Raw genomic sequence first — 15699 nt, 5'->3', positions numbered from 1 at the left:
CCCAGGGACACGCCGGCTTTCCCGGCTCCGCAGGCGGCCCCGCCGCCGGGCAGGTGTGAGCAGATGCGTGCAGATGTGTGCCGAGGCGCTGGCAGCGGCCGGAGGAAAGTCCTCTCTCCTTGGGGCGGGTCGGTCGCCCCCCCTGTCCTCCCGTGGCTGCGGCTCGCTGGGCGCTGCCGTCCCCGGCGGGGAGGTGTTGAAGGGCGTCCCGCTGCCCCGGCGTTCCTCGCTCGGGGACCGATCACCTCCATCCGCGGCCCTTTAACTTCGCAGACATGGCCAGCGGCGAAGACGCTGCTGGAGGATGATCGGACATTTGGCAGTGCCCTTCGTCCCCCTAGTGCCTCTTCGAGCAGATGCTCTCTGCCTTCCCTGAGATAAAGTTTGTACCAGTCCTCAGCCCTCGGCAGTGCCCGTGTTAGCCGGGCTCCCCCGGGTTAGTTGCTGAGGGTGACTGCCGGTACGCTCCCTCCGAAATGCGCTGCCCGGCGGCCAGCCGGTGTCTTGTATCTTCGCAGATAAGGCAGTAACTTGCCTTGCCCTCTTTTTCCTCTCGGTTCTAACTGGCACAGCGTCAGTAAAGAAAGGAGGAAAAGGCATGCCGACTGTGTTTGTGTCCTGTGTCTGAGTTTGTGATTTTCACATGTGAGAGGACACACCGGCGGCGCGAGCACAGCGTGTGTTTTCTGTGAATGCTTTGTTTCTTGGCTTTCCGCGATTTTTGTTTGTTGATAATGTCACCATGTAGCCATATTTTGTATCACTGCGGTGGTGCCCTTGTCCTCCAGTCTGCTTTTCACGTTTGTGTGTATAGCTGCCGGGAAAATCGCTTCCTGGGAATTACCTCCAGGATTGCTATGCTGACTAAGCTGTTTGCAACTAATCATCAGTTCGTTTAAATGCCGACCACTGCTCTGTTCGCTGCAGAATAGTTACCTATGTATGAAGTTTTTCTGCGTGAGAACATTTCCCGTGTAGCTGAAGTTAGGTACTGAATTAAAGTAGCCGTGTAGCGCTGGGTTAGTAGCGTGTGGTGGAGCCGCACCGAAAGATGCCAGCGGCTGGAGGGGTTTGTGATGCATAGAAGAACGTGGGTGGAAAAATACTCCTGGAGAGCAGTTGGGAAGAAACTAGAGTGGCATTAATGCTGATCAAAATTTCCAGCTGGCTGCCTGTTTCTTCACCGAAACTAGCCCCGGGGTGGGGGGTTGAGAGAGACCGGGAAGGTCAGCACTGCAATGTCGGGAAGCTTGTGTGAGTCTGGGCGAACTTTGCTCGCCCTCCAGTTGCTGTAAATCCACTGCAGAGGGGGACAGCACAGCAGTGCAAATATTTGGTGGACTTCTAATCCCATTCACTTTCAGAAAACTGATGGGCGAGTGATGAAATGATGCACACGTGGAAGCACTACAGCAGCAGTACCAAGTGATCACTAGAGATACTATATTGAGCTCATGTTGTTTGTGACTGGGAGTCCCTGTGGCTTGTGATCTCCTTTAGGAAATAGTTGTTTTGCGGGAGGGGAAGACCTGACAATGGTAGCCTTGTAGGCCATTCTGTTTTTATGGTGTAGATCTCAGCAACTGGAGCTAATTTACCGATTGGAAAAACCTTGGTTATTTGCTGATTTCTGTTGTATGTGTATTGTTGAGTTGTCATAAAAACAAACATACCCGTCAGTGACCTGATGTGAATAGGATCATAGTAAATTTTTTTACCTCTTTGCCATGTGGTCTAATCAAAGACAGACCTCTGCCCATAAGTTCTGCCCCTCCTGATGTGTATTTGATGCTTATTTTGTAACGAAGAGGGTACAGAAGCATTAACCCAGCTGTAAGGCTATGCCTGTCATGCACAGAGATGTACTTGCTGCTGAAATGTGGCTGTACTTGGGGTGGTGGCTGGGGACTCCCAACATTCATCACAATGCAGATGTTAAAGACAGGAAGTAAAAAAAGATTATTACAGGAAAATAAGATTACTCCAAGAGTTAAGGCAGGTTGAGTCTGTGGTTGGGCCACTGAGATGACAGAATTTGCTCTGGTGAGTGACTGTGAATGCTGAAGCCTTTTAAACCCAGTGTCTCATCTGAGCGAGCACACCTGCCAGAGCATTGCTGCTGCCCCTCTGTGCTCCTGTTTCGGTGCTGATTCACAGCAAAGTATGCCATCTGCTGATCTGCCAGCACGGTGTCCTGCGGTGGCCTGCCTTCTCTGTCTCTCCTGTGCAAATACAGACCATGCCTGGCATTCCACTCCCTCTATAAAACTCCACAAGGTCACATCCCTGGGGAAGCGTACAGGCGGTCAGCTGGCTGAAATGCTTCTGTCTGGATGTGTAAGCCAGGTGTGAAAGCTGTTGGAGGGACTCTTGCTATTCAGCCCACCCAGAGCAGCATCCCATCATGTAAAAAGCTGTAGTGCTTGGCAAAAAAATGTCTCTAAATGCAATTGAGCCTTGAAACCTGTGCATGCAGATGCTCTTGTGGGGCTTTCTGGGCTTGTATTTACCAATGTGTCCTTGGGATTTTTATCATAAAGAAGAAAAATGCAATCTCCAAGATATGTATATTTTCATATCTGTGTAGAGTTGGGAAAGTCACATATCACATTCTTCTGTCCTGGCTTTCCTAACCTCTTCTGTGATGCTTGCACTGTTTCATTGCATGTGAACAACAGGACTGTGAGTGCCCTGGCTGTGAAACTGGCCCTGAGGTACTGTTTTTTGCCAGGGGAAGTGTGAATCATTGTCTCTAGATAGAGACCCCTCCAAGATGACTAGATTATGTGTCCAGATTTTAAAACATGATTATCTCATGTTGACAGGGTGGTAGAACTGTGCTGTGTTACGCTTGGTGCCAGTGCACATTGCAGGTAAGTTGTGATGGGGCTTCATCGATAGCACAACAGTCAGTGTTGGGTTTGAAAAACATCCACCTGTCTGCAGGATGTGTTGTTCCGTCTCTAGGAGATTGAAAAAGCCAAGAAAGGTGACTTCTTGACCTATAGAAAATGCATAGTGTCTTACTTTATGTGGGGGGAGGAATCAACCAGCATGTGTGTTTTTGACACTGTCTCCCTGAATTGTACTGAAAGATCCATCTGTATGTTACAGCTAATTAATTTGCATCCCAGTTATGCATCTCAGCAGATAAAGCTGATGCAGAATAAAATGAATTGCATTATCATGATTAGACTACTGGCAAACAGGATATAAAGGAAAACAAAAGAAAACTCTGCTTTCTTTTTTTGTGTCCTTGACTCTTAAAACTTGTCCTTTGTCACCCAGTCCTAGGTGGGGCTGTGTGAATTCCTCCACTGTAGGATTTCAGTGTCAAGCTTAACATTTCACAAAGGGTTACGTGAATGAACAGTGCTGCTGCTGAAGTTTGAAGACAGCCTCTTAAATATTTAATGACAGTCTAAATATATACATATATACAATGTGTTTTAAACAAAGGTGGAATTCAGGTACAGGCTTAACTGGTTCCGAATAATTACTTTTTGGAAGGTAATATAAATGACTATGGATACTGAAAGAAATGGAGGAATGCAATGTTCTAGTAAAGCCAGATGCAGGGAAGACATTTGCTCCAAAACCAGTATCTTTCTAGAAAAGTAATGTTGTCTCTAGTATATTCCCTGATCTGCAACAACCCTGCCCTTGGAAGATGGAGAGAGTAGCAGTGATGGTATCCAAAACAAGTTCTCGTCAGAAGCTCATTTAAGGAGGCATTTTGCTTGTGTCTGTTCAAGTTAGCTGAAGTTAGTGGTAATGAAGTAGTGCTAATGAAACAAAACCATTCTGAACAGGGTTGAAGAGAGTAGGATGAAGAAGGGCAAGTGAGCAAAATGTGTATTTTTGGAGAAATGTGAGCTTGGAGTGGAGGACTAATGTAGTGATGTGTTGGTTATAGTCACCTTTTGAGCTACACGCCTCCAACCTCCTCTTGTGGAACTAATCCCACCTTGTGAAGTCTGTGTTCTGCCCATCTTTTCTCAGATCATGCAGGTTTTTGGAACACTGACTTGTTGAAGCAGGCATGTGGCCAAAGAGGAGCCTCGGGAAGGAGCTGTGCACAGATCTACACGGGGCTGCTGGGTGCTGGCAGGAGAGGGAGAGAGAAGCAGCACACTTGAGTGCTTGTGCCTGGGAGACATTTCTGAAGGGCACAGGACAGTGCTGGGCAGGGTTGTGTATGGACTTTTACAGCTGAAAATACCTGGCAGAACCTGTACCTAGTAGGTTTACCTGGTGTGTGCTCTACTGGTGGAACATGTGTCAATCACAGCTGAAGTTTCTCTACCCGTGAAAATGCTGTCAGAGCAAAGGTTACAATTGTGCAAGAAGCACAGAATGGGAAGAAAAGTGGGTTTTAGTTCTGCTTCCTTCCTACCAGGAATAAAATCCACATGCAAAAAAAAGAAGTGGTAGAATTAGACACTAGAAATGACTTTGCTGCTCACAAGACTGTAATGAAAATGTGAAGTAAAGCTTAGGCACACCCATCTGACACATGGTGATATACGCATATGTGTGCATATTTAAAATAAAGGTGAAATTCTTGTATTTTCAATATTCTGTGCTTCGGTGTATTGTATTAAAAGACAAATCTAAATGCCACACTTAATCACTTACTGTATTGTTTTTGGAATTATTTGAAAGCCTTCACAAGCCAGCTTCTTTGCAGCTGCTTAGGACAGGGCTGAAAAGTCACCCAGGTTCAGGGTGGCTGTTGTCTGGGACATCTGAACTGGGATGAGAGTGCATCCTGTGTATCACCAGGCTGCTTTGGGAGTTTGGATGAAACTCAAGAACCACTGAGAGAGCTTGGGCATTTTCCCACAGTAGCTTGGCTCCTGTAGAGACCTATCCCCACCAGGCTGCTTTTTTATTTTAATATCAATTTTCAAGATACTGGAAATTTGCCTGTTTTACAGTGCGTTTATTCCAAAATGCAGTAAGCCAGTAAATAACAAGGCTTTAACATATGGCTGAGAAATACAGGATTTGTTTTTATCATGTTCTTCTGCTCTCTAGATGTATTGCAAAGTGTCCTTATGTGCCTTTTAAATGTTGGTTTAATGCAGGTGGTGCCCTAGGGTGGTAGGGGTTCCCACCTGGGGTTCTCCAGGCTGGTACCCTGGCAGGAGCTGGGAGCAGGGGTGACAGGAGCATCCCTGCACTTGCAGCCAGCGGTTCCATCCTCAGCCTGGCTGTTTGCACCAGGCCCTTCCCTTTCAGAAGAAGGTTGGAAGAAGGTCAGTGCCTGGGCATGAGTGTGTTGCCCCGTGTGAGTGTTGCTGGGTGCTGCAGTGTGTGTGGCCGGGTGTGCGGGGTCAGGCAGCGGCAGAGGAGCCCGCCCTGCCCAAAGGCCTTAAATAAGGCACCCTCCTAACCTCAAGTAATTAAGTTTTCTTGTGGGGCAAGTTATTATTATAATTGATTGCCCCAGGCTTTTCTGTGAAGCATCTCATATGAGGCTAGATCTATGGTGACAAAGCATTACAGTAGATGGCTGATGTGGTCCAGAGCTGGCGTTTTCTGTATGCAGAAATGTGGGTGAACACCACTGTCACTGCCAGAGGGGATCTGCTTTTATTTTTCCTACCCAGGAAAGTTGCTCAAGGATAATTTATTGAAAAAGAATTTGCACTAAAGAGATGCTTGGCGACAGAACACAACTAAAAAAAAAAATTTATCCGAGCCATCACTTTAATTGTAAGCAAAATTAATCCTGAACCAGGTAGCTTGAAAGGTTTGTTGAACCTGGATCAGAACTGAGCTAAAAGGGATGTTTCCAGCTACCTACTTGGGCAAGAGGAAACCCAGCCATTCCCTCATGGAGGCATCCTCAGCAAGAAGGTGCTTTGGAGCATGTCACGATGCCCCTGCTTTTCTTGCCTTCCTTGTCTGGGCTTTTCACAGGGCAAACCCCAATTTGTGCAGAACTTTTTGTACCAGCCTGAAGGGGTGTGTTTCCCTGTGAGGATGAGATTGAATGAGAGCAGTTTCAGCTCAAGGCAAACCCGAGCAGAAAAGGCTAGTGATTTGACTCTGCTGGAAATAATCCTTTTGCCCCACATACAGCCCTGGAACAGCCCACTGGGAAGTAAACTGGCAGCCGCTCGTGGGAGAGGGAGGTAAATGAAACCAGTCAGCACGAAGCACTTATGTACTCAACAGATGTGAGTCAAGAGAATGTGCTGTAATCTGATGATTTCTGGAGTATTATCTGTGATTGTTTTCCCTCTCTCTCTGCAGGGTTCCTTTCAGAAAATCCACAGAGTTTTGTGGTCTTGGGTAAACAAACTCTTTTGCTAACCAGAGAGAAATGATCTATAGGTACATAGCTAACTGGCCTGTGAAGGGAGTTAAATGCTCTGCTCTGTGCTGCTGGGGTGAGTGACTTCTCAAGGACTTGGCTATATTGAGATGGCGATGTAAGATACGTACTCCGGTCTCATGTTGTATGGAGATTAGTTTCAGCACATGGGAATGTGTGAGTATAAATTCAGGGTATATTTAAGGTTCTGCAGCTTTCCACATTGCTGAGTATTTTGGGATGTTTAGGTTTCAAAACCTTCTCATGGTTTACACTGAGCAGTAGTTTTCTTCCTGTTCTTCTGTTCATTCAGCTATGCTGTCCTTCGCATCGCTCTTTTTAAAATGAAAATTTCAGGATGAAACAGGACATATGTTGTCACCGTGTTTCCCTTAATTTAGGGCCTTCCTCAGTCAACTGGAAGGAGCATCAATGCTATGCAGTGCTGATGATCACTCATTGCCCTGCCTCTGGAGCAGGCAGGGAGGAAGCTGAGGCTGGAGGGGGCTGCAGGGCATGCATGACAGTAGTATCCAGGACAGAGGGTGGTGGGGGTCATTTCTTCCACTTGTGGAGCAAAGAACAGTTGACACCCATGCACTGGAAGAAGTCAAGAGTGTGCTGAGGGCAGTTCTTGTCCTGGTACTGTGGCACGGGCACCACGGGGCCTGGGAGGTGGTGCAGAGGCAGAGAGATAGGAGAGCAGCATGCTGCAGTGGTGCAGGCGAAACTACTTGGAGTGAATTCCAGATGAGAACAAAAGCTAGGGGGTTTGTTTCACGTGAAAAAAGAGTAGTAGTGCTTTAAGAAACAAAGACCCTGTCTCAGGAAAATGTTGTGCCTAACTGCTTTGCTGGGAAAGAACCAGTATGAGTGTTGCCAGGCTGATGGCTTTCCAAATGCAATCTGACTTCCTAAAATGTTATCATTTCTTGGAATAAGAAAACATAATTTTAAGTCAGTCAAGGGAGCTAGGCCTCCTCAGTAACATGAGATAGGAAGGGATAACACAAAATATTTAAAGAAAATGGCATCTTCTATCTCTTCCACTGCTTGCTGAGATTTAACCTCAGGTTTTTGAGTGGCGAAGTGCTGCTGCTTTGGCAAGTCTGTAGATAGGGAGTTAAGCCAGTGTTCCCCAAAAAGTGTTAGAGTTGGGGTGCTTGTGTTGACTAAATCAGGCTCCCATTTCATATTCAGGTAAGACAGACTTCTCTGTGCTCCTCCAGTCCCTGGGTGAAGGGTGGTGCAGACAGGGGTGTCGAAGGAACTCCTGCCTGTGGCATACATGGTCTTGGGACTGCAGTCTGATGTCCAGGATCGTCACTGGCCACTATGGTTAGATTCCATAGCCCTTTAAAATGGGAACACCTAGCTTTCCTGAATCATTTTTTTGGGGTTACTTTAGTGCTTTGGAATGTTTCAGAGGCCTTAGGTAAAAGTTAAATATTACTCTAGCACTTTCTGTGTCCACTTCTCAGAAAGCATCAGTAAGTGTAGGTCTAAGAGGTGGTAGTCATCAGAAGCAGCATAAAGCACTGTGCATATAGGGGGGAAGTCTCCACAAAAGCATTTTTGGGTTTTGATGCTTGTCTTGAGTCAGGATACATGCTCACATTTGATATATGAGCCTTTTAACTCTCCTTGCTTAACAGACACTACCAAAGGCCACCACTTTTCCAGGCACTGAGGCCAGGCTGTTTCTGATCACTCCTCCAAGGGCTCTCACAGCACATTTAGCAAATTCAGTAAAGCTCTTTTGCCTTATGCTGACTTTTTTCCGTAATGGTTTCTAGTCCAGAAACACATTAAAATGAAATAATTCCTGGGTTCCTAAGTGAATTTCCTGTTTGTTGACTTTTTTCCCTCTAATACATTCTTTGTGTTTGTGAATGAAACAGAATTAGGACTAATTTAGTTGATTGGCTGCAAAACAAAAGTATTCAATGCTAAGAATGGGAAATGAGAAGTCCTTTCTGAAATGTTACTTCTTTGCATAATTGTAATAGATTATAATTATACAGTTGGGTGTTTAGCAGTGGATTTGCTGTAAACGTGGTCATGGGAAATGTCTTGTCAGTTTGAGTCCCAGTGCAGTCCTGTTGATGGCTGTACCAGGATCTCTAACAACATTTTCTCTTTGGCAGGGTGGCATGTTAAAGAAAATGCTCTCTCCAGTTCCCCTCTCACTCCTCCCACAAAATTACCAGCGGTCGATATGGCCATGTGAGACTGTTGACACAAATCAATAAGATCAATCATTCTTCAGGTCCTAAACAAATTTCAGAGTGCGATGCTGATGAGCTGCACGTAGAAATACTGGCAGTGGTTCCTAAGTGGAAAATGCATACAGTGAGGTTTGCAAAGGGTATATGTGTGGACCCTGTCCCATTAATAATTAGTTTTCCAAGGCTGTAAAAAAGGACCGTGGTATATATCGTTTCCTACAACTCCAGTGTTGTTAAGACGCCTGCAGATTTCAGGCTGATGGAGAGCATCACCTGCCCAACAGCAATGCAAGAGAGGGGTTGGCATGGCAGTTTGGATAGGAATCCTGATTACCTTCATTCTCCTAGAAGACCTCAGCTTCTTATGATACTGTTTTTTGCCTCATGAATAATTGCAAACATTTTCTCACAATACCGAAATTCCTGGTGCAATCAGCTAGCTCAGTGAGTAACTGCTAGAAAGGCCCTCAAAATTGAACTTGCTCTAGTTTTCAAGAATAAAATCAGAGGCTGCTTCTAAAAATCAGAACCTTTATCTGAAAGGAGGGACAAATCTTTGTTTATAAAGTCTAAATTTATATTTCTGAAGGTTTGTTTGGGTGTGTCTGCTCATAGACTCAATCAGCTGCTTTGGGAAGATAAACACATAAATGTTTTATCTCCAAGATTTGACACCAACTATTGTGCCTGGGTGCTAGCAGTTGTGGGGTTTTTTTAATTAAATATAATTTATCTAATCCTAATGGGAAACATAATTGCAGGATTTATTTTTTATACTGTGATTTCAGAATTACTTTATAAAGAAAAGCAACATTTCCCCCTTAAGGGCTGTTTAAAAACGAGCAAACAAAATAAGCAAAGTACATTTTGCTAAAAGTAATAAATCGCAGACAAGAAAAAAAAAAACATCTGAATATGCTGGAGCTGCAATAAAGCTGAAAATTAATGATCAGTAAGTTGATGCTGCAAGAGAATGAATCCATTATGGATTTGAGCAGACGCCTATGGCTTATTAAATGTCAGCAAATTTTAGCATAAAGCAGTAGAAAATCCTGATCAGAAAACGTAAAGTGGTACAACCTGCAGCTGGAAGATCCAGTACCACAAAGGATGGGGGAACCATGCGTTGAAACACAAGAAGGTGCTTTTCAAGATTAGGGTCTGAAATTGCATGCTAAACTCCTTTAGTTTCTGATCGAAAAGGATTTAAACATTTCAGTGAGGCATGACTGTAGTCTCAAGCAGGGATTTATCATACTGTAAAACCTTCTCACAAGAAGGCATGTATGACTGTTTAAAATAATTTAAAACAAATAATATCCCTTCACCCTCCCACTCTCTCTCTCATGCTTTTTTTCCCCCCCCCTAAAACCAAAAGGTAAGGCTACTGCTTGAATTGTAATGGAATAATTACAATCACATCAGGCATGGACACTTACCAAATCACAGCGAGATATAACTGTGAATAACTCTCTAGTTTCAACAATTTACATGGCCATTAACAATTGATGGGTTTCCCTTAGAACCGCGTTATGTGTGGCAGCGGGATCTGTTCCCATGCAGTACTTATGCATACTAAGTGCCAGAGAAATTCTCAAAAGTAAGGGTAGTAAAAAAAAATCTAATAACAGGAAGGTAAAAAAAGCAGGTAGGAATTTCAAGGTGACATTTTTTTGAAGGTGAGAAAACGTTTCAGGTGATCATGCATTTTTGTATGTTTCCCCCCCACCCCCGTCCCTTTCTACTTTTAAACTATGGTTCTGCAAGTTTTAATTCAAACTGGTGTTAAGTTTTCCTTCACTTCTTGGTGTCATCTCAGGCTTGATGGTTGGGCTGGCATGTGGATCAGTTGAAGCAATATTTTGAAACATGTTTTAGTTTTGAATTGGACATGTCTTGAGGAGCTTTTATGCATATTCAACAGAAGATAAAACCGGTGCTAAATTTAACAGCCCTAGATTGCTGCAGAGCTCTTTCATGGGGGGATTTTGAACAGGTATCAAGATGTGTTTTCCTTGTGAGAATCACACCACCATTTTAATAAGTACAAGACAGATCTCTTATTTCTAGTGCTTTCATCTCTGGTTGATGGCATGTCAGATCTTTCCAGATTCCTCCATCAAGTTGGTTTTCTCAGCCCCAAATCTCTTTTCTTCTGTCTTTCTCTCTCTCTCTTTCTCTCTTTCTCTTTCTCTCTTTCTCTTTCTCTCTTTCTCTCTCTCTCTCTCTCTCTCTCTCTCTCTCTCTCTCTCTCTCACACACACACACACCCACTTTATTTCTCTTTCTCACCTTCTTCACTTTTGCTCTTTCTTTTCACAGTGCTGTTATCGTGGCAAGATTAAAGTGACTGGGTGAAGTGGTGAGGAGAGCATGGGTAATCAAAGAGTGCGAGCGGCTGGGTGACACATCAAAGCTGGTGGGTACAGGCTGCTCTTGCCACTACTTGCAAATGACCCCCTGCCATGAGGAGAGTTCCTGGGGTTCATTTGTGAGCAATCACACATATGCAGATGCAGTTACCTTTCTACGCCCTTCTCAAATTCTAATTGCAGAGAATGATAGTAAAAGTCCTAGCTTTTTCCCTTGGAAGATGAGTTTTGTTGACATGGCCTGTTAGGAAATAAGCACCCAAGTTGTCGATGGTGGGAAGTGGTCATTCACCTTCAGCTAAGAGCAACCCAGTACCTAATTGTCCCATCTAGCTTTAAATGCTGGTTTTAGGTTGCTGTAGTTGGGCTGAGGAGAAGACCTGGAAGAAGGCCCCAAGCTGGGCCTTGCATGGGCTGAGACCTGGTGTGTCCTGTCTTAGCCAGAGCAGCAGGCAGGTGCTGTTCCTGAGATCCACATCCAGTGCCAGGGGTTCAGGTACCTGCAGCTCAGGGGAAGCCACAAGTCCCCACTCATCTCTAAACTCTTTGCATGTCTCTTGACATGTAGTTAACCATGAGGCTTTTTTTCAGTTGCTACCTCTGCCTGCCTTTCCTTCTCCCCAAACCCTGCTTTGGTTTTGTTGTGGAGCTTGGAGGTTGAGCACCCCAGAGTCTGGCTGGACTCTTGCTTTATATTCGCACAAGAGGATGCTCATCCTTGTCTTAACCATTTGCTCTGAAGGTGTCAAAAAATCATTGCACTTTAGACCTGCCACCTTTTGCAGGACTCTTCTTCAGTGCTCCCAGCCTCCTGGTGTCCATTTTGGTTACTGCTGCCAAGCACCAAGATCACCAGTGGAGCCATTAAGACAAGGTCTCTTGGCTTTGTGCATCAAAACATCAGTGAACTCCAGTAAAATCAGGCTCTCAGCTTCTGTTCTGTTAGCTGCTTCTGGTGGCCTGCAATAATAGTCCTTTCTTGCAAAGATATTTTTTATTCTTCTTTAATTTTTAATGAAAAATCTTTGATGACGGTTGTAATGAAGTAATTAATGGTAAGATGGTCTGTGGTGTTTGGCTATAAAACTGGAGATGTAAAAATGTAGAGATATCCGTGTGATCCCAGGTTGCCCCATTGGTGTGGTTACTGGTTATAGCAATAGTTGTTACTTACTTTTAACTTTAGTCTCCGGGTAACACTGTTTCACAATAATCAATGCACTGATTACTATAATTGCATTTTGTGGTGCTGTGGTCTTATAATTAACTGACTGGGCTAATAAAGCATGGAATCTAATGAGTATTTGTAAGCAAAGGAAGTAGGCTGAGAATATGCAGTGATGGAGGTTAGTATAGGAGACCTGTCCACAATTTTGATAATTGCAACAGATGGAAACCTGGAAATGAACAGCAAAGTGTGAAAACTATCCCACTGCTACTTACCTTGTGTCTACTGCCACACCATGTCTTCAAAGTCTGTCTTTTAAAGCAATTTTTTCTAGAAAAGGCTCCCCACTGGAATGAGATCTTCAGTACACAATTTCAGTCTTTTTCAGAACATTAAAGCATTATCAGACATGATGTTGAAAATGGAATTTACAATGTAGGGCTGGTATCAGCCTTGAGTCAGAAGTGTCTATTGTCACCCTGTGATTGGATCTCAATGCAATTAAAATGAAAAAGGAAACCACCATTGAAAACGGAAAATAGATTTCCTAGTGGTGCCCTGGGGGTGGATGGCTGACATCTGTCTGTTGCTGGGAAGTTGGCTGTGTGTTGCTGTCCTTGAGGAGCTGTGTCCCATTTGTACTGTTGTGTTGGACGTGCTCTGTGTGCCTTTCTCCCTTTGGGTCCTTGTGTTTTGGATGCGTGTGCCTTGTCTGAGGCATGAGGTCTGGTCCTTTGTGCCCTGTCAGGGTATTTGGAAATGCCTAAACAGTTGAAGGATCCATCCCATTTTGGGTGGTGGTTTTCTTCTAAGGTCTCCAGAAATCCCTTTACGCCTCCTTGCCTTCTCTCCCCTCTTCTCTCATCTTTAAGCTGCTTGACTCTTAATTAGTTTTCCTGGATGAGTTTGTGTGTCTCCTTAACAGAAGTAGCATTAAACCCTGCTGCCTCCTCCCCTCTCCTCTTCTAAGCTTTTGGTCACCTGCAAAGTTTTACATTACTTTTTCAGGGAAAGGCATATGTAAGGAGCCTTTCTCAGAGAACACCAGCCCTGAGCAGTAGGCTCGTGAGTGGCTGCTTGAAGCAGGAGCTTGGGGTGGGAGAGGGTCTTTCAGCAGATGCATGCATTTGCTTCCTACCTGCTGGTTTCAAACAGTATTATTTTTTAATACATTTATTGTGTTTAATTAAAAGCAGGGTTGCTTACAGCAATGCTTGCAGAGATTCCTTTTTCTCCCTCCCAAAATGCAACTAATAGGCATCTGGTATTTGTTTTTTATAACACAATCCTCATAAAATGAAGAGTAATAAAGCATAATTATCTGTAGAGGATTGTTTTATAAGCCTAAGAATGAGCTCCTTCTGCCATGTTTTGGTCTGTTTGTAAGATATAAAGATGCCCGAGTATGTTTTTAACCCCCCCTCCAAATGAGAGCTGTTTATGACAGTGCTTTGAACCCTGGTGAGTAGGTGTGTAAGGCAGTATGAGTACATGCACAGGACAGCACCAGTGGATCTCTAGGGGTGAGGAAGAGGCTTTTTCTGTTCCTTTTGGAGAGTTTTTACTCCCAAACAATAGGTAATATTTGAAAGCTTTGGTAAAGTGAAAGGGAGGAGAATCTGTGGGCTACATGACCAAGGTCAGGGGTTCTGACCTGTGCACCTTCAAGTTGGGTTTGAACCCTTTCTGCACTCTGCTTATCCCTGGCAGTGTGAAGGACAGTGGCACAGGCCCGTTTTTGTACTTGGGCATGTGTGAGGGCTCACTGATTTGGCTGTTGTTGCTTTTCTGACCTTAACTGCTGCAGTATCTTCCTTTCTTTGGAGTATTGTTGTCTTCATCTACCTCCAGGCTGGTCACTGGGACTCCTGGCACTGGATCCAGTGGTTCCGAAGAGCAAATGATACTTGTTCACCTTAGGTTTGCTATTTGTTTGTAGGGCAGTATGCCTTTTTACTTCCCTTCAGCTTGCTGTAACCCTGCAAAAGCCTTCCCCACCACCATGTGCTAGTGGGTTTTTTTTCTGGGAAAAAGTGAAACAAGATCATTTAAACAAATTAAATATTAAAGTGAGATGTGTGAGTGGTTCTGCTCTAAAGGTAAAGCGTGAAAACCAAATCCTTTTAGAAAACTCACAGTCTAAGCCTGTTGTTAATTTATTTTTCTTAAAAATAATAGTATGCAAAATCCACTTTTTTGTAATGAAAACTAAAATCTGTGGGGCTGCAAAGCACCTTCAACTTCAGTGTGCTTTGGAGTAAGTTTGCTTTGACCCTGCTCTTTGCAGAGTTTATTAAAGTGATAGAAGAGGCACTACAGCTTCCCTCAGGTTTTATGTGTATTGTAGCCTTCTCAAAAGCAGATATGGCTTAGGTATTATACTCTCACAGAGGGAGATATCTCCCCTTCTTGCACCTCACTCCCTTCATCTTTGGTTCTACAGAGAGGCTGTGATGATGCCTTCCTGGGCATGTTCCCCCACCAAGTTCTGTTTCCTGGGTAGGAGCTCTGTCCTGGCATGGCCACACAGTGAGCTGCCACTAATCTGTGTTGGAGTCCTTTCCTCAATATACATTTTCCTTGAAATATGCTTTTCTTATCATTTATCTGGGCACACTAGCATGGCATGCAGATTGCTGGCATGAGTTGGTTGACAGCAGTGTTGTGGCTGCTCCCGGTCCATAGGCAGTGGGTGGCCAGCAGCAGCAGGTAAGGTGTTAGGGAGCACCCTGCTGCCTTCTCTGAGGCTACGTTATTTTCCATGGCCAGAAGTCTTTGATCCATTCAAAGAGAAGCCTGCTTTTCTCCATACAAGCAGAGGGTGGGTGCCAGATACAGGCTGATGTGTAACTGTGTCCTTGTGCAGCAAAGGCTTGTGCTGCACATGAGCTGAACGTGCCACCTGTGTCAGAGGCTGCAGAGTCCAATTACAAGTCAAGTGGTCTGACCCACCCCCACCTCCACCCCCCTATATAGTATCCCACTTAGTTTTCCATGCAGGATCTGGAATGCATCATTCTTTGCTATAATGTTTTTGGGTTTTTTTTTTTTCCTGTGGTGTTGCTCCTCTTTAGTGTAGAGTTGGGAGCTGTCTCCCTGGAAAGTCTGCTCGTCCTTTATGTCTGAAAAAATGTTCTGAGACCTGTGTTGCTTTGCGTTCACAACAACAGAATTGTAGTTAGAAGTTTGGGTTGCATCTGTTGCACACTCATTTCTCCAGAATAAAAGGGTTTCACTTTACTAGTGTCTATGTGTTTGTGGGGAAACAACTTCCCCCCAAACCTCTAGCTTCAGTCGTGCTATCTCTGTGACATGGACCCAATATTTGTTCTCTTTCCTCCTGTGTTCAGAGTGGGAGCATTGGGTACATTTTCTTTTAAATTTGACATGAAGTGAAGTCCTCTTATTTGCACACATTCTGTGGCACTTGTCTCCAAAGTGTTTAGGCAACCTTTATATAGATGACACTTTTAACTCAAACTCTTCCATCACGAGTGTTGTCCTGTGGAAGGAGCTGGCTTAGCATCACTTCAGGCAACTTGAGCCACTCACAAGACTCTCTTGTAGGATGTATAATACACTGAAGGTCTCTGCTCCCATACACTT

The 15699-nt window shown here is 44.4% G+C and overlaps 1 protein-coding gene across 2 annotated transcripts in view; it reads left to right on the top strand.

Annotated features, from left to right (window-relative positions):
- Positions 1 to 15699, top strand: part of EXT1 (exostosin glycosyltransferase 1) — a 179170-nt gene that overhangs the window by 1206 nt on the left and 162265 nt on the right. The window lies entirely within an intron of this gene.

Source organism: Calypte anna, chromosome 2, assembly GCF_003957555.1.
Source record: "Calypte anna isolate BGI_N300 chromosome 2, bCalAnn1_v1.p, whole genome shotgun sequence".
In the NCBI taxonomy this organism is placed as follows: domain Eukaryota; kingdom Metazoa; phylum Chordata; class Aves; order Apodiformes; family Trochilidae; genus Calypte; species Calypte anna.
The sequence above is the reverse complement of the archived record's forward strand: the minus strand, read 5'-3'. Positions and strand labels throughout refer to the sequence as shown.